The following is a 17,879-nucleotide window of genomic DNA, read 5'->3' on the forward strand; positions in this document are numbered from 1 at the left end:
ATCGCATCGTACGTATTTAGTACGATCGCATTAGTATTTGTTTTGAAATCAGGATCTAAAAAATCACAAGTTCATTCATAAGAGCTAAACAAGACTGCTAAGTTTTTTCAGCAGTAGTACAGCAGTCTCGTTTGCAAGACAAGACACTCGGAAAAGGCCCATAATCTTGTCGAGAGTGGTTTTAGTCTATCATTTTCAATACGCAAGCGCATTTTCCACGTTTTTATTTTGGTTTCGTATCAAATTTCGGCTTATATTGATGAGCTCAGCAAGTTTTAAACACTCTCATGCCATAATTTTCGACGGGCATTGTGCAGCAGTTATCTGCAGGCGAACATCCGATTTCGCATTCGTGCCTACTGCGAAGATGGGATGAGAGGTCTCCCCGCCAGGAAAATGTAAAACAACATCGTCGACAATTTTGGAACCGTTACATTGGAACGATTTAACAATCGGTGCAAAAGGATTAATAATTCAATGATAACAATCGGTGATCCTGTGAACGGTTTTCAGTTGCAAATCTTTATCAGAACAAAGTGAGGCCATACAGACACACATCACTGAGAGCATTGAGCAGATTGCATCATCCGGACACGCTGAACGTTTTCGGACACTGGAAAGAAAGCGCATATATGAGCTGCTTTTCGTGAGAAATGCTTGCATGTTTGGCACTTGGTTTCCGCGTTGTCGGTTGCGTCGTTTGTTATACTCCTTCCATCCTTAGGTGAGGTTATCATTTCGAAAGGAAATCTGGTTTGGTTTTTTTTGTTGTTATTTGGATTGTGAAATCATTTTCCCTTCCTCATTTTAACCATAGCAGCGGATAGCAACTGAAACGAAATCTTTTTAGCTGTTGACATTTCTAATCGGTTTGCGGTTTTGCTGCTGCTGCTGCCGGGGGTTAATACTGTGCTGTGGGGTGGCTCCTCCCTGTGGCAACCTCCAGGAAGCCCCCCCCCTCCATTTCCCCCCAATTTTCAATCGCAAATCGCGCATTTTGCGCGCAAACTGGCGGAGGCGAGGATCTGGAAGGAAGGAGACGAGAAACCAAAACTCCAAACTGCGCCATCAATGGGGCGCAATTCATCAACCGTCGACTGGGTTGCTCCGGCCTGGGTGTCTGCAAATGGTGTGTGGAAGAGGAAGGGGGTGGAAGGGCAGCGCACACACGCGCGCGCTGGTTTGTACGAGGTCTTATCGTCGCTACGCTTATCAGCACGCTCGATGCGCTGCGTACTTCACGCGCCGTCCTCCTCTTCCACCTCGCTAGAAGGCATCCCATCGACAGCGACATTGCATAATGTTGTGGCTTGACGCCGGGCTCGACAATGGCGACGGCGGCGGCGACGTCACAAACTCCAAGAAGGTGCGAAAGTGAACCTTTTGCGCAGAACTTTTTTTTTTCATTCTTTTTGTTTGTTTGGCGTTTTAGGCGCCGTGCGATTCGCAAGCGATTGCGCCCGGGATTTCGCAATCCCTGTGATAACATCCCTCCCCTCTCCTCCCCTCGCTCCTCTCCTTTCCGGTGCCTCAACGATGCCGGAGTGGAGCAGTGGCGCCATCGGGTCGCCAGCAAGGGCCTTCACCGCACGGCCATCAAAGCCCGGACCATATTCCCGATCTTCCGATGGTTCACTAATCACACACACACACACACACACACGCGCGCGCACACACGTTGACTGGTGCGCAAATCGGCACTTCCGCTTCCAACGGACGGACCGACCGCTCGATCGCTAGAGATCGGGTAGCGCGGAGGGGGGGGGGGGCGAGAACGTGTGAAGTGTATGGCTAAACATGAGGCTAATCGCACACACACACACACGCACACGCACATGTGCTTTGGGACATGTGGTGAACAGCTCCCGGCTCCGCTTCGGATGCTTAGGGTTCGCGTTGGTCGCTCGTTCGCTGCTGCTCGTCGCTGGCGATAAGAAGAGGGCAGGAGCGCCGCCTCCGGGCGACCACCGCGTTGGGCTCCGCGAACAGCGAACAAAAAAAAAAGAAAAACGACCACTACACCACACACACGCACACAGACACACGTTGTAGCAGACATTGTAGCAGCAGAGCCGCTCCAAGCGGAGATGAGCACTTGCAAACCGCGTTCCCTCCCTTCCCCCTTCCCCTTTCCCCTTTACATCGCATACTCTTAGATCGAGATCGAGGGCCATATGTGCCAGCGTCGTCGTCGCCGTCGTCGTCATCTTGCGCCATCTTGCGGCGAATGACGCACGGCAAGTGACAGTTGTGGGCCCAGTGCGCACAGTGCTGATAATTCCGCAGAGAACAGAAACGAAGAGGCGGCTCTGGAGGAGGAAGAGGAGAAGGAGGAGTAGGGCCGTGGGAACTAGTGCGATAGTGCCCCCGGAGGCGAACTCCATGATCAATGTCAACAACCAGACATTGTACTCCAAATTGCTGGCAATTGTCTGTGTGCGCGCGCGCATGTGTGTGTGTGTGTGTGTGTATGTGTGAGAGAGAGAAAGAGGAAGCACGGTACAGAACTGGGAAAAGCCACGTCGGCAATCCACATATCCACATATCCAGAGGCAGATCCTCCCTTTTGGCCTTTGGCCAGGACGTCCCCGAAGGGACCGGCGTCATATCCTCCATGCTCATCCTCCTCCTACTTCTTCTTCTTCTTCTTCTTCTTCTTCTTCTTCTTCTTCTTCTTCGCAAAAAGGGAAAGGGAAGGGATCGCTTCTAATGGAACTTCTAATGGACTTTATTACTTAATTTATCGGCGGTTCCCTCGGGGATCCTCCACCGTTCGACCTTATATTGGGACGGGACGGGACGGGAGGAGCATTCCGTCCGTCCGTCCAAAACCAACTGGGCAGCGCTTACACCTGTCCCTGAAAACCTTTCAAGTTCCGGAGGTCCCCAAATCCAGAAGGTACCCTTCAGGATTGGAGGAGGAACCTCTCGGCAAAGCCCTCGGGAGCCACATAAATTTGTCGATGATGATGATGATGATGATGATGGGTGCCCACTTTCTTCTCTGTCCTTTCTCCCGCCACCAGCCGCCCCGAGGACCGAGGGAGAGAGCTTCTCTCTCTGTCTGTCTCGATAAAGATAGCGGCTAATTGCCGGTTTACACTCCCTGATTTGGGTGCTCCCGCGGTGACCTGACCGGGGAGGGGATTGGGGCCCTTCCTAGCACGACTGCTGCTTGCTGGCTCCTCGGTATCGGTGCGTGCGTGCGTACGTGCGTGAGAAGCGCGATAAGCATGGTGGTGGTGGCCCAGGTGTACGGGAGTCACGGGCGTGGTTCCGGTTGTCGTTAGACCGTCAGCCCGTCTAGCCCCGCTCGAACTCGATTGATGGTGGTAAGCGCCAGGCCCTCGGCTACACGCCGGTACTCGCTTCTTCTCTACTCGACCTCGATAACGCGACGCAGCGCAACATCCCCTTTCCAGTAATTTACTGCCGTTTAATTTAGTGTCAGTGGCTCTCGATCACTGCTCCCTCGATCCTTCTACCACGTTCTCTAGGGCACTCCTCTTCATTCTGTGGCTGCTGCTGCTGGTGGTGATGGAGTTGTTGCCGGCCAGAGACCTCTTCTCTGAGGACCGTTTGCATCGTTTCGATCGCTGGGGGTATCATTTGGAATGGAAAAGGAAATTAGAACGGAAAGCGAAAAATATAAAAAGAATGGCACACACACACACACACACACGCACACATACGCGCCTGTGATCATACTAGGCTGCAGGCCTTCCTAGTCCAGGGCGCCCGGCACTTTTCGTTTTGTTTTGCTTAGTTTTGTTTTCGTTTTTTTTTCGGTTTGCTCGTCCACCGTTCTCTAGTGTGCCAATTATAGGAAAGATATAAAGCTGTAAATGAGCCCACCCGATCACGCTTTCGATTAGTTCCGGTTCAGTGCCCCTCTCGCTGGATCCTACCCTCCCTTCCTTCCAACACACACAGCTTGGTACACCCTTCCGGCAACTAGCGGCTAGAACCAGTAAAGTGTCCGCGCGCGCGCGTGTGTGTGTGTGTGTGTGTGTGCGCTCGATAGTTCGGTTCGGCGAGCATGAGCGAGTGTGCATGGTCGACCGGACACATCATCAGCGGCGCACCAAACCACCACCGAAACCAAACCATCCACTAATCGGTGATTCCACCACCGGCGGTCACCGGACCGGACGAGCCCCAGAACAACGCCCGTTGTGATCGCGACCAACGCGGCGCGGCTCGGCGTTCAGGGTATTGTGACACGCTCCGTGCGATGTGGGACTTGGACCTTTGTGGATCAGGCAGGCAGGGAGGGAGGAAGGGAGGCAGCCGATCATATTGGAGGCCACCACCACGGGCGACGATGAACGATGAGAGGCAGAAGAAGCAGAAGACGATGAAGAAGAAGAGGAAGAAGAAGAAGAAAAGGAAGAAGAAAAGGAAGAAGAAGAAGAAGAAGTAGATATAGGCAGAAGCAGTAGTAGCAATGCTGAACACACTGGCGCACACACACACACACACACACACACACACACATATACACACACATACAAAAGAACAGACGTACTAATTAGCGCGCGTGGCTCGCGGTTTAAGCATCTTCAGAACCGCGAGTGGCCAATGAGCGAACAACAACAACAACAACAACAACACCAACTTCCCGTGGGTCAATGTCTACGCCGAGGCGCATTTCGAGGACAGCGCGCAGACTTTGGAGCAGAGTAATAGCTCGAAGGGAGGTGGGGAGGGAGGGCGCAGTAGACCCATAGAGAGAGAGAGAGAGAGAGAGAGAAAGAGATCGAAGAGCAACAGCGACTGGCTGGGGCAGACCAGGGCTCGGGGAGTAATGGAAGAGAGGAGACCTATTAATACCATCGAAGGGGGGAGTGGGTATGGTTGCCATAAATCATGCCCCCCCTCCTGGGGGGGTACCTATCCTCATGCTTCACGGGATGTGGTGCGGCCACTCGCGGACCGGCGGACCGGCGGACAACGGACAACGGACCAGCGCAGAGAGGTCGCCGCCAGTAGCGCCGGGGAGGTGAAACCGCCGACCGGCGGCGCGTGTTCGGTTCGCTTGACCTGCTCCGAACGGGCGCTCGGCGTGCGTGCGTGGTGGTGGCTCTGCCTGGGGGTCGAGCTGGACCCCGGACCGGGCCGGGGGGGGGCGATGGTTTTTGGATGATCGATATGTGGTCGTCGGAAAGCCGGCTAACCGATGATGACCGATGGTATCGTGGCGTTAACCGAACTTGCGGCAGTCTGGTGTACCACGGGCTACTGCTTCCCCTTCTCCTTCTCCTTCTCCTCCTCCTCCTCCTCCTCCTCCTCCTCCTCCTCCTCCTCCTCGTCAAGGATCGTAAATCGCGAAGTGTGGTCCGTGGCGAATGCGCGTCGTCGCGTCGCGGCACGGCCAGACGCCACCGGAACCTTGTGCGCTGTGTGCTCATCGAACTCGCGTCATCGTCGCAAACGGAAGGCCGGAAGCGGTATGCAGATGACGCCGTGCAGGATGATACGTCATCCAATTCGCGCCGTTCCTGGAACGACGAATGACGAAACAGCTGGAGTGTGTCCGTGATAAGCCGGTGTTAAAAGCTATCTAGCCTTCAAATCAACGATCGGATCGCGCAGCTAGAATGTGTCTCCATGTTCTCGCGTCACTCACCCCAATGCTTTCACTTTCGCTGTCTCTCCCTCTCTCTCACTCTCTCTCTCTGAGTGTGGCCTTCTGTAGCAATCTTGGATTAGCGTGCAGGCGGCAGTGGCGACTCTGCGCCAAAGTAAACGCTCTGTGAAGCTCCAGGAAGGGTCGCCATCGCTGTCACTGTCACTGGCCGCTGGTGTTGGGCGCTTATCGCTCACTCTGGTCTGGTGCTCTGAACGCGGTACTGTAGCTGCGTGTATCGATCGCGGTCCTAAGCAAACGGAGTGTACGCGAGAACGATCGATAAAGCCGTTAGTCCAGCGAGGAGTTTGCGTGTGTGTGTGCGCCTGACTTCGTTACCGACCGTTTCCACAGGTAAACAGGCTGCTGCTGCTGCTGCAAAACGCCACACGCTTGCTATGTGTTGGTGTGCTCCGGCTGCTCCGGCTGCTGCTGCTGCTGCTGCTGGTGTTCTGCAAACGTCCCGATAAGATCCAGCTCGGGGTATACTCGTTGTGAGATCAGAACGGTGTGAAAGTACCAGAAGAGACAGAAGCTGGAGAGAGTGTGTGTGTGAGAGAGAGGGCTCACAGGTTGATCACAGGAACGACGATCATCGCAAATATTGGCGTCGTCTGACGATCCATAAAAAAAAGACATAAATTAAACGCCAATTTTGCATCTAAAAAAATATTGATAGATAATATTGAGCGCTATTTCATTTACTGTAAACCCAAGCCCTGGTGCTTGGCGATTTTGGGATGATGTGTTTGGGATGATGCTGTACCACCATCACTAGTATGTCCAAGGTATTAATAAGCTGTTGAGTAAATGATAGTTTCACCATTTAACTTCAAAGCTGATGAGTCCAATCGCGGAGCCGTTCCCCTAATGACTGCACCTGGCCTCGGGCGCGCTCGGGTGCACTCGCTGCACTTGACACACACACACGCACACACTGGAACCCCTCAAAGTGGGATCCAAGGGATCGCCATGACGTCAGTGGCTTCGTTGAATCCTGTCCCGGTGTGGCAAGTGCGGCGCTACAGGTGTCTACAGGTGTGCGACCAAATGGAGAAATGATTAAAATCCATTAGCGAGTAGGTTCCTCACTTCCGGTAGAGGAGCCGGCCTTCCCGCCGGTGCCGCCACCGAAGCTGAACGCCCCGTCGGGAGAAAGGTGTGGGCTGCGCGCGGCTCTTGCCTAACGTTGGCCCAATTAAGCTCGGTGTCAATGGCGGTGGCGGCCGTTGCGGCCTGGGAAAAGGATCGGTCGGCATACCGGATCGGACAACACTGTTCGAAGCCAATTAATGTCTTATTAAGCGGCGTTGCACATCCGCTGAACACCAGTTTATCAAGATTTATGACCTTCGGGCGCAGCCCGGTTCCATCCGGACGATTTCGGGTGGTGCCACCCGATGACAGTTGGTCACAAGGGCCCGTGAGGTGCCGCCTCGCCAGGACTTCTTTCTTTAGGGCAAAATATCGAGAGAGAGAGAGAAAAGAAAACAAGCAATCATGCGAATACCGTGTCATCGACAACGACGTCTTCGGTCTTATCGGATCGGAGTGTGTTCTGGACGGTTTTTTCTCTCTCTCTCTCTATTTTTGCACCTCCCCAAACTCCCACAACCTCCTCGATGCTCTACTGCGGGCTAGCAGCCGCCTCCACCTCCACCTTTGGTCTGATTTATGGGCTCCGAATCCGCTCCAAGCCAAGTGCACGGTGCAAGTCTCTGGATTTTTTTTTTTTGCTTAATTACTTCCCTCACCTTCAAGCTGTCGTCCGGGCCCGCCCGGGAGGATCCCGGGGACAGCAATGAGCAGGGTCGAAGCATGATTTATTGCCACACTCGCACTGGCCTCGCACTGGCAAGTGCTAGGTGTTTCGTGGTTGTACCGCGTCGCCCTTTCACTGCACATCTCGCTCGCTCTCTCTCGCTCTCTCTCTTTTTCACGCACACACACACACACACACACATACACACACCATAGGCCTCCCTGGGAGCCATTCTTCTTTCGCCGTTTCGCTGGAAGGATTCGTCAGGGATAAGCAGCACTAAATCTTCGGTGGTTCGGTGATCGTCAGATGCCAGGATGCCCCCCGGTCCCGTTCTCTGTCTCTGTCGAGAGCAGCGCAAGCACCGCAGGATGACAAACATTACGTTACCCATCCCTGGCGGCGGCGGCTGACAGCTGCAGTTGGGTTGTTAGGTTAAGGCTGAGGCTGAGGCTCAATGATTATGATGGATCTACCTGCCAGCGGTCCAAAGCGGCCAGGAGCAGGGCCAGCGGGGCCCGATTTGCGAACGGTAATTACTTGTAAATGATCCCTCTCCTTACCTGCGCAAAAGGGTCCAAGGGCCATGAGCGGGATGAGCCCCGAGGCGTTGTGTGGATCTGGTTCTGGGCTTCAGGGCTAGAGCAGCAGCTTAAGAGGAATCGGTCCGTGTACACACGTCTTCCGAGAAGGAAGGAAGGTGAACTTTCAAGCAGGCCGCCTCCGGGCTCGGCGGGTAGGCTTTTGGGTCTTTTGGGCTGCTGCTGTTGCTGCTGCTGCTACTTCCATAAACCTTGCTGCTCGCAGTGTTTGTGTGTGTGCGTGTGTGTAGCGGCTGTTTGCGAATCCTGTTGTCAATCGAGCCCATCGAGAGCAGCATTGTAGCGGTTGCTTTATATAGGGAAGGGGGTCCATCATATGAATATGAAGAAGCTGAAGTAAAGGCTGCTGGTGTGGAAAAACCATAAGGTATAGCACCTCCTGAACTGTGCATCTGTGCCGCGCAGTAGTTACTGTGTTTGAAGTAGCTACAAGCAGCGCGATTAGAGAGCCAGAGCCCAGGGTCCGCCTCTTCCAACCGCTCCGTTTTTAGTCCAAAAAACGGTCCCCGGGCCTACTGCCGTGTTGGTGCACGGAAATAGGCTGTGTCACCCTGAAGAGAAGCTGCGACGCATTTTAAGGAGACGGAGGGGGGGGCCTAATGGTGGTGTGTGCGAGCGTGCGCTGATGGAGCCGCCATCGTTCGCCATCTTCAAATAGATCGTTCCGCTCGAAACACAGGCGCTTCTAGGCGACACAACATACTGAACTGAAGACGTTGCTACTGCTGCTACTGCTGCTGCTGCTAATGCCCAGTGCGCTTCCCTTCGCTCCACAATAGAGCGAACGTGACGCATACCTGGTGGTGCAGTGGTGGGGGAAGGGTGGCCGTAGTGCTCGCGAAACCCCAGAAATAGTCTTGGATCTTGGGCGCAAGTAGTGAAGACTCCTAACAGGGCTACGATCCAGCCGGCGTGTAAGAAGAACAGAACAGAAAAACCCCCCATTCTAGGGACGCCCTTTTCCTCTTGTCCATCTTGTCCCTCCCCCCCGCCCCGCTAGTGCCGTGTGTGTGTGTGTGTGTCACCCACAAGAGCGGCGCATGCGAGCATAATGCTCCCTTCTATGCTCGTCCCTATTTATAGCCCAACGGCCGCCGGTCGGTCGTGGCAGCGCGCGGCAATATCTACCGGCATACCGGGTACCACCGCCACGGGATCCGACGGGATCCGATACCACAGACCTTTCTCTTGATGTGTTTGACTATTTTAGGACAAGGGAATAAAACCGATTCAACACGCAGATGTTACTACGGGGTTGTCGGAGGGCTATAGCTGTCTAGCCGGCGGTGTGTGTGTGTGTGTGTGTTTGTGCCCGGCAAAACAGTAGAACCCCTAGCCTCGCAGTTGGCCCACCCAAAATGGCGCAGAAATAGGAGCTAAAGCGTGCGCGCTCGCGCTACTCTAGCTACTTAGGCCAGGTTGCTGGCAAGGTTTTTACTACATCCAACAATATGGAGCGCAGCGTAATAAAGGGGGTTCTTGGACAGCGGCACACGGAAGCCCCTTCTATCTTGGCCCGGCAGACTGGCGTGCGATATCCGGATCCGCGCGAACCCGGATAAATCGGAGATCTAAATCGGAGAACAGGAAGCTCCTGCCCCCGGCATGTGGCGCTCGGATTCGCAATCCTTGGCTCGAACGTCCACGTCTGCGTTGGCGGACAGGCCAGGAGGTTCTTGCCTTCTTGCCGTCGCGTGTTCGATTTCATCCTGCTAACGACTTTTTTCGCGACACATTCCTGCTCGGATAACTCCCCGGGGAAAGAGCCCCGTTGGTGTGTGTGTGTGTGTGTGTGTAATAGTAGAACACCTTGGGTAAAATTCTGCTTACCCATTGGAAGTGTCCCGCGCTGGACACTCGATCACTCGATATACCCTTGAACTCGCAACCACCCTCGAAACCCCTTCCACCGGGGATGGTCTACCACCACCACAAACTAATACACTTCCCTCCCTCCCTCCCTCTCTCCCATCCCGTCTGACATTCGCTCAGCTCCAGGGAATCAGTCGCCGGAGTCGCCGTCCGATCGAGTAACCGTTGTGGCAAACGTTCGAAGGGGGGTGGAACCGAGAAGCGGGCTGTAGGGGGTGAAGGGAAAGGGCTGACGAGTGGCCGATTCGTTCCGCACTGACTCGCAAGGTGCATCTAGTGCAGTACCGCACCACCGGGCCGAGGAGCGGGGTTTCGATAAGCAACAAAACAAAGCACCAAACAAAGGGTTGTGCTCCTGGTTCTGGATGGAGTGCTGTGGCAGGCGGATTCCACGCGATTCGATGCGCGAGCGGTGTTCCAGTGGAAACAGTACACGTAGCGCACGGGAACTATGCACTCTGCACGCGCATTACAATCGTTGCCTGTAATGCCTGTAAGGGGAGGAGAAGAGAAGGGGGGTAAAGCGGCAACACACGCCCGAATGTGACCGATGCAATACTTGTATGCACTCTGGGATTGGGAACAGAGTTGCTGCCACTCGTATAAAAACATGGATAAATGTCAGAATCTAGAAAATAGATTCAAGGGATGTGGATTACGTCTTCTGGCAGACACACACACACACAAACAGACAGTAAATAGAAAAAAACTAATATAACAATATTGCTTCAATATAGTGTATGCAAGAATATTACACGCCTATGTGTGTGTGTGTGCGTAGACCGCTTTACGTTGCAAGTGAAGACCCGCCGGGTAGCTCAGGATTCAAGCGCGAGACGCCAACGAAGCGCTAGCGCAATCCACCTTGCACAATACACTTACACACACACACACACACACACAACTGCGACACAAGTACTGGTCCCCAGATCCGCAGTCCGCACAGTTGGCACAGGTGTTCCGAGCGTCCAGATCACGCAAAACCCTGCGAGACGCTCGACCTGCAAGCTGCTATACCAACAACCAACAATATCATCATGATCATCATCATCGCCAACAGCACCAGCAGCAGCAGCAGTAGTAGTAGTAGAAGAGTTCCGGCAACGACAGTCTCATCATCATTATCGGAAAGTCGGTGAGGCTTAGGCTTGCTGCCACAAACAGTAGTAAGTAAGCGAACCAGCTGTGCCATTCGTGCACAGTTCCATCTCCTTCTTCTCTGTCCGCTTCCCGCTTTCGCTTTCGCTCTTTAGCCGTATCTCGCTCTCCGTCTCCACTGCCGCTGGAGGTTGCAGCTTGCAGCAGCTGCAGCAGCAGCAGCAGCAGCCCGGTCGGCCCGGTCGGCCCGGTCGGCCCGGTCGGCCCGGGGAACCATCCACACCTGGGTCCGAAATGTCATATTTTGATTATAATAACACTTAAATGGTTGCCTGGTCACCACCACCCGTTTCTCTCAATGTTTACCATCCGTTGCGTTTACCACCGCCGCCGCTGCTGCACGTCATCATCGTCACCGCCGCCGCCAGGTTTCTGTTTTGTTTGTTGACGTTCTGTGTTTTGGGTTCGCGTTCGCATTTTCGCTGCACGAGAACGCGTTGCGTTGAACGTCTGTGTTAAGGGACTGCCGTTGCGACTGGTACGAGCCACTTTTTGTTCCTACAGAACACACCGTCTTTCTCTAGGTCGTTAATCGTGCTATTCCAAATCTGTCATTCCCGCGCGCGCATCACAGCTATTGGCGATACGCCTGTTCGATTGGCTTTGTTTGAAAACCAGGTGCTTCTTAATTTTCGTTTGTTTATTAATTCCGTTTCAAAAAGAGAACGTCCGTCGCTGTAGCTAGTTATCACCGGTGCTCGAGACCGGTAAGGTACAAGTAAGGTGACACGGCATATACATTGGCTGCGTAAAAGGATATCTTTAATTTTGTATTTTTTATAGGCTATCAGCACTGTTATTGATAACCATAACAAATTTCACGTCAAAATATTCCCTAGTGTTTGAGATACGTATTATTTTGTGAACTGCCAAAAGTGCATTCTTCGTTTTTCGCGATGTCGAATGTTTTTAAGCAAAGAATTTGCATTAAAAATATGTTTTCTGTTGCGGATTCACCACTGCGAATGGTAGAGAAAGCCTTTGGTGACAATATTATGTCAAAAAAAGGAGGGTCGAGAACGTTTGGAAGAGGAAGAACGCCCTGGACAACCATCAACATCAATCGATGCAGCTCACGCCCAAAAACTTAAAGATTTGGTGTTGGAAAACCGTTGATTAACAACAAGAGACTTTGCCGGTGATATTGGCATAACAAACATATCTGCCAATAATAGTTTGAAAGATTGTTTTTCATCTCGTCACGCGTTAGCGTTCGAGCACGATAATGCACCATCTCACACTTCGTTGGTTTACTGTGACTTTTTTGCCAATGTTTTCACTCATATCGTTCCAATAAAACCGTACGCGGCTGATTTGGTTACATTCGGCTTCTAGCTATTAGACAAGCCCAAAATTTCGTTCCGGGGACACTGTTTTGACACGATACGAGGAGATTCAAGCCGCAGCGAAAAAGGTTCTGAAGACCATTCCTAAAAAATGACTTTTTCCCGTGTTTCGAAAACTGGAAAATTAGTCGCCATAAGTGCATTGTGTCTGGGAGGGATTACGTTGATGGCAAAAAAAAAATGATTTGGAAGAAAAGTTAAGGAACTCTTCTTTCAAAATAAATCTAATGGTCACCTTATTTTTTGGACACAGTAGTATATTCCGGGATAGTACTACGGTTTGCCAGAAAGTAAAACAATCTGGCTGATGAACGCTTTTTCTCATTTTTCCGAAGGCCCTGGAGATCGCAGCTCGCACCGCAATTCCTCTGAGCCATCGATAGTTGCCAACGGAGCGTAGAGATTACTCGGAAATCTGCGCACCTCCAGCGCACTAGCGGGCGCAGTTGCGGCAAACACAACAGGCGTAACAGGGAATGTATAGAAGCAGAGCGCAACGGCATCGTTGGCGTGAGAAACACCCGCAGAGCCGTCGACAATCAGGTAAGTGAAGCAAGTCCATCGCTTTTGACGCGTCTCATCGCTATATTCCGTGCTTACGATGGTCGTAAACTTCCGCCGATTCGCTCCGGATTCGGATTCGTAGTCGCTCCGGGTCCGGGCAAGGGAATGCTCTGCTACGGTCTTTCGGACGACTGCTGGGCGTGTGTGTGTGCCGCGCGATGCTGCTGTTGCTGCTGCTGCTCGCGTAAATGTCATAAATTATGCTATGGCAGTTGTGTGCATATGCGTTCGATATGTTCACCAGGCAGGCAGGCAGGCAGGCAGGCCGCCCCCTCTTCACTTATCTTCCTCCTTCTCCTCCTCCTCCTCGTCCTCGTCTTCCCTACTCGCTGGTCGCGCTGGTTATCAGTTATTGCTCTCATTACGTAAGGTGGAGGGCGCTGACGACAGCGCGAGGCGCGGTTCAGCAACATCATCATCATCAACAGCACAACACACGCGTGTGTTGCTCTAGCAACGCGAGTGAGAGTGTGTGCGCGGTGGTGCGCGGCTCGCATTTGTTGTTGTTTTCCTTTTCCTTTCGCCATCTTACTGTGCCTCTTTTTTTCCCTCCGCGCCCGCGTGTACGAGTGGCGCTCGCATGGGAACTCGGACTTCACGGATTCGTCAATGAAAAGCCAAATGGGGCCCCGAAACAGGCGTGCGAAGAGAAGGAGTGCGCGGTGTTGCGGTGGCCACCGCCGTTATCGCGGCGCCCTCGGCAACCCGGGGTCCGCAATCGGCAATCGCAATGCGCACCCCGCACCAATCACCCTTCCCCTTCCCAATCCCTAACCCCACGAACAGATTGCTCTGATCGATGATCGCTGCGTAATTATGCAACACACACACACACGGGAGCTGCGAGCTAATCTGAAAAGGCAAAGAGGACAGCATGAATGAGGAAAGAAGTGTCGTACCAGGCAGGAGGAGGTGAGGATGAGGATGTTGCAATTGCTTGGCAGGCCGTTGGCCCGTTTTTTACCCAGTCCCAGTGTCTCATGGACCCGCCCGGACCTATAAGGCGCCATGAGCGCCACATGCTAGGGGCCCGTGACACCCCAGAGCCAATTGCCTCCCCTTTTCAGGCCTGCCAGGCGATATGCCAACCCGTAAACTGATGCTCAAACCCCACACGTCCTGCCAGCGCACTGATGCTGACACCTTGGACCCCGGACCCTAGTTACCTCCCGTTTTTATGGCTTTCCCCGTCGCTCGAGGCCAAGAAGATCCAACCTCCATGACTGCTGGGGTTTGGCTGCTGCAGACTTCGCGAGCCGCGCGAATTGCACTCCCTCATGTTCGCTCTGCAGCAGCAGCAGCAGCCGAAGGTCATCTTTGGTCCGCGTGTCCATCCATACGAGCTGCCTTCATCTTCGGTGGAGTCGTAAAAACGAACGCAAAAACGAACAGAGCACAGCAGCAGATACAGTATGCAGTAATATATCAGGCGAGCGAACCGAGCGCAGTGACGTCATGTAGTGACGTTTTGACCCTTGGATAAGATGGGTATCCAATTGGATCTGGGTGTGCGTGCGTGTGTGTGGATCTGCGTGGGGAGTGATCTCATCGGGAGGTCGGGAACTGACAAAAAAAAAAAGAAAAAACCCCGGGGGCACACCTATCCCCGGCTTATCGGCAGCACGGAATGATACGTGATACGTCAAAGTGAAGTGATCCCGGACCAGGATCGCATGCATCCGATTTTGCGTCATCAAATGGGAATGGGGTGCGTCCTCATAGCGAGCCCCACTAGGTTCCTATATAGTCCCCCCCCCCCCCCCCCCGCGGGGGAGATCCCCAGGGCTCTCTGCTCCCCTTCACACCATCCCCTACCACACCGCGCGGCGTATGCCGCCACCAGCGGTAGCAGCAGTAGCAGAAAGGCAGGCAGAGTGTGCGTGTGTGTCTGCGTATAGGAGCGGGACCGGGGAGGGGGACCTCCTTGGCGCCCGATATCTTATCTGGTCCAGGCTGGCTGGCTGGCTGGAACCACCCTGCCACCATCCTGCGCCCTGCCATACTCCTCTCGCAACTCGCAGTTCTCCAATATACATATATGTATAGAGTAATACTATGCTATTCGATATCGGTAACCGGTGCCACTTTAAGAGGCCACTTCTTCGGCGACAGTAGTACCTCCTCTCCCCCCCCCCCCCACCCACCGCAGGTTCACCTATCGGCCTGTTACCTATGGTGCGCCCCTTTCCCCCGGCATTATATGTCGATTAGATGATTCGTTATCGATTGTTCGCTGTGTTCGGACACAGGAGGGGTTTTCGCCGCAGGCCGCTAGGCCGCGTTTGGTGACGTGCTGTGTTCGTGCGTAATAAAACGTTTTGATTGAAATGTCTCGCTCACCTCCACTCTCTCCCTCGGCTCTCCCGCAGGCAGTCAGGTCCAGGTAAGGGGGAACCGTTCCAACGGTTTCCAGGCGTGCCTTGACAACCTCTCCCGAAATTCCTCGAATCAATCGTCGAAGGAACGACGATTCGGAACCTAGTGCTGGTACCGACCCCCGGGGGAAGGCGGTGATAAAACCTTCTCCCGGAGAGCGAGAAAGAGAAAGAGACAGCGCGTGAAAGGGAAAGCAGCGCGTCCAGCTCCGGCCAGAACCCGGAATCAATCGGGGCCCCATTCTTCATTAGCGAGGTAATTGTTCCGGCATTCATCCGGCATTAGTCCTGCCGGCCGGCCGGCCTTCTCGGGCGCGTGTAAATGCCTACAGGTATGCAGCTATCGAGCGTCGTTCCCTCTCTCTCTCTCTCTTTCTCGTGTCAATCAATGCGATGCGGTTGCGTCAGATGGATTGGACCCTTGCTGCTGCTGCTGCTACTGCTGCTGTTGTCGTGATCTAGTTGGCCCGAGGGCGCGCCATTCCATGCCCGGAAGAAATGGCCCCTTCCGCGGGCGCAAAGAACAGGAAGCCGTCGTCTGCGGGGAGGGGGGAATGTCGTCGTCGTCGTCGAATGTCTGAACGGTCAATGGAACATCGCGATATGGTTTCGAAGGCTGTATCTAACGAAGGCTATCGAGGGGTTGCCTAACGAGGGCCGCTTACCCAACTCGGGGATTCTCGTCTGGGCCCCGGGTCTGATCCCAGGGGCTGATTAGAATATTGTTTTTTTTTTTTATGGTTGCTTCCTCCGGCTGTGGATGGGTAACAACAAGCTCGGGCCTGCCAGTACGCAGAGCTGTAACAGGGGCTTCGAGAACACAGCGCAGGATCGCCACCAAAACAAAACCATTCTTCCCGAGGATCGAACGTCACCTCCGAACGAGGTCTGGTGGCCCACGGGAAGATGTTGGCGTTGGTCCGTACGTGACCGAACCGAATTGCGTTCCTTCCGGTAGAGTAATACACACACACGGGCGCGCGCGCGGATTTTATTGTTGGAAGAGACTCCCAGAGGGTCCGCGCCCAAGAGCCGAAAAACCCAAGAGTAGTTCCCGAAGATCGAAGATCGGACGGGTTTTAAGGATGGAAAGTTGTTCTCAGGAAACGATGATAATAATAAAAATGAACCTACGGTTCGGGACCGCAAGAGGGTAGCAAGCAGAAGCAGCAGAGCACAGAGCAGACCCAGACGGCATGCATGAATATGCAATGGTACGCACCTCGACGCAGACGCGCCGAGGTCTTCGGCTGGCCCAGATGTTCGACATTCACTAACAGCGTGTGTACGGGGTGTGTAAGTGTTTGTATACCTAAGATTGTGTCTGAGATCCGACGACCTCCGCAGTCTTCTCGCACAAAAAAGGGAGAGAGATGCAGGAAATACAGGACACCGCATCGCATCCACACAGAGGTTTGTCGGTCGGTCGGTCGGTCGGTCGGTCGGTCGGGTAGCCCTGGACGACACCTGAGGTCACGGGAGCGGAGCGGGAAATGACAGTTGAAATCAGTTTTCTAACATCCCGGAGAAAGCGACGAAACCTTGGCGAATACGTGCGCTCTCTCTCGCTCTCTCTCTCGCTCTTTCTTGCTCTATTGAGCCAATTCCCTTTTTGCGTACTACTTCCTGCAACGCACACAGACGCTCAGGTGTGCGAATGCATATACGTGTTACGCACAAATGACCTTGCGATGAAAGGATGCGCTGTAATCGGTGTGGGTTATCAGAGTGATAAAAAGAGAAGAACAGAGAGAAAGAGAGAGAGAGAGAGAGAAAATGAGATTTTAATTTGTTGCTATCGCTTGCACAAGGTCTGTCTATCTCCTTAGTCTTCGTTTGCTCTGCCCTCTACCTTCGCATTCTCGCCTTGTGCTGTGCTGTGTTCATGATCCTTGCTTTTCTTTCTTTCTCTTTTTCGCTCCTTTCGCATCTGCTTTACCCGTTTTTCGGCTTTTTTTTTCCTTGTTGCTTCCTGCCTGCTGCCGCCTCTCTTGTTACGCGCCCGCTGGGACCTCAGACCTGCACCTCCTTTCCAGGAGAGAAAGAGTGAGCGAGAGAGAGAGAGAGAGCCTCTAAGGAGAGCGGCAGTGGCAGTGGAAAGTTGTGAAGTACTGGGAAGCGCAGAGAGGAGAAAAACAATACTACAACAGCTAGTCGTAAAAAACACATAAAGGAAGGACCCGAAACATCGAAGAAAAAGGACCAGTGAAAGAGAGAAAGAGAGAGAGAAAAAAAGGAACAGCAAAAGATAAAGTGTGTGACCAGGACCCGCCGGGGTCCCCTCGTTATCATCCCGAGTCCCGCGGGAACCACACTTGTACTTGACTGAACATATGCGCGTTGTGTGAACTAGCCTTGTGTGTTGTGTGTGTGTGTGTGCGTGCGCGCAAGAAGCGTCATAAACTAGCACCGTCCTTTAAGCAGACAGACAGACAGGGACCCCTTCTGGGCGAGCGCACGACCACGACCACTTGATGGTAATGTGATGCACCGGAGCACTTCATCATCATCATCATCAGCACCATCAGCAACCCGAGGATCATCAGGTCCTACTTGAAGCTTAATTAAGAA

General features: G+C 53.4%; 1 long non-coding RNA gene across 1 annotated transcript; it reads right to left on the minus strand.

Moving 5' to 3' along the window:
- Positions 1 to 5,307: 5,307 nt before the first annotated feature.
- LOC125957846 (uncharacterized) lies at positions 5,308 to 9,878 on the minus strand. The gene is made up of 4 exons (XR_007469257.1): positions 9,824 to 9,878; positions 5,973 to 6,243; positions 5,630 to 5,879; positions 5,308 to 5,501 (listed from the first exon to the last, which is right to left on the minus strand). It is a non-coding gene; the product is annotated as an uncharacterized LOC125957846 (long non-coding RNA).
- Between the last annotated feature and the right edge of the window lie 8,001 nt (positions 9,879 to 17,879).

Source organism: Anopheles darlingi, chromosome X (genome assembly GCF_943734745.1).
Source record: "Anopheles darlingi chromosome X, idAnoDarlMG_H_01, whole genome shotgun sequence".
Taxonomy (NCBI): Eukaryota; Metazoa; Arthropoda; class Insecta; order Diptera; family Culicidae; genus Anopheles; species Anopheles darlingi.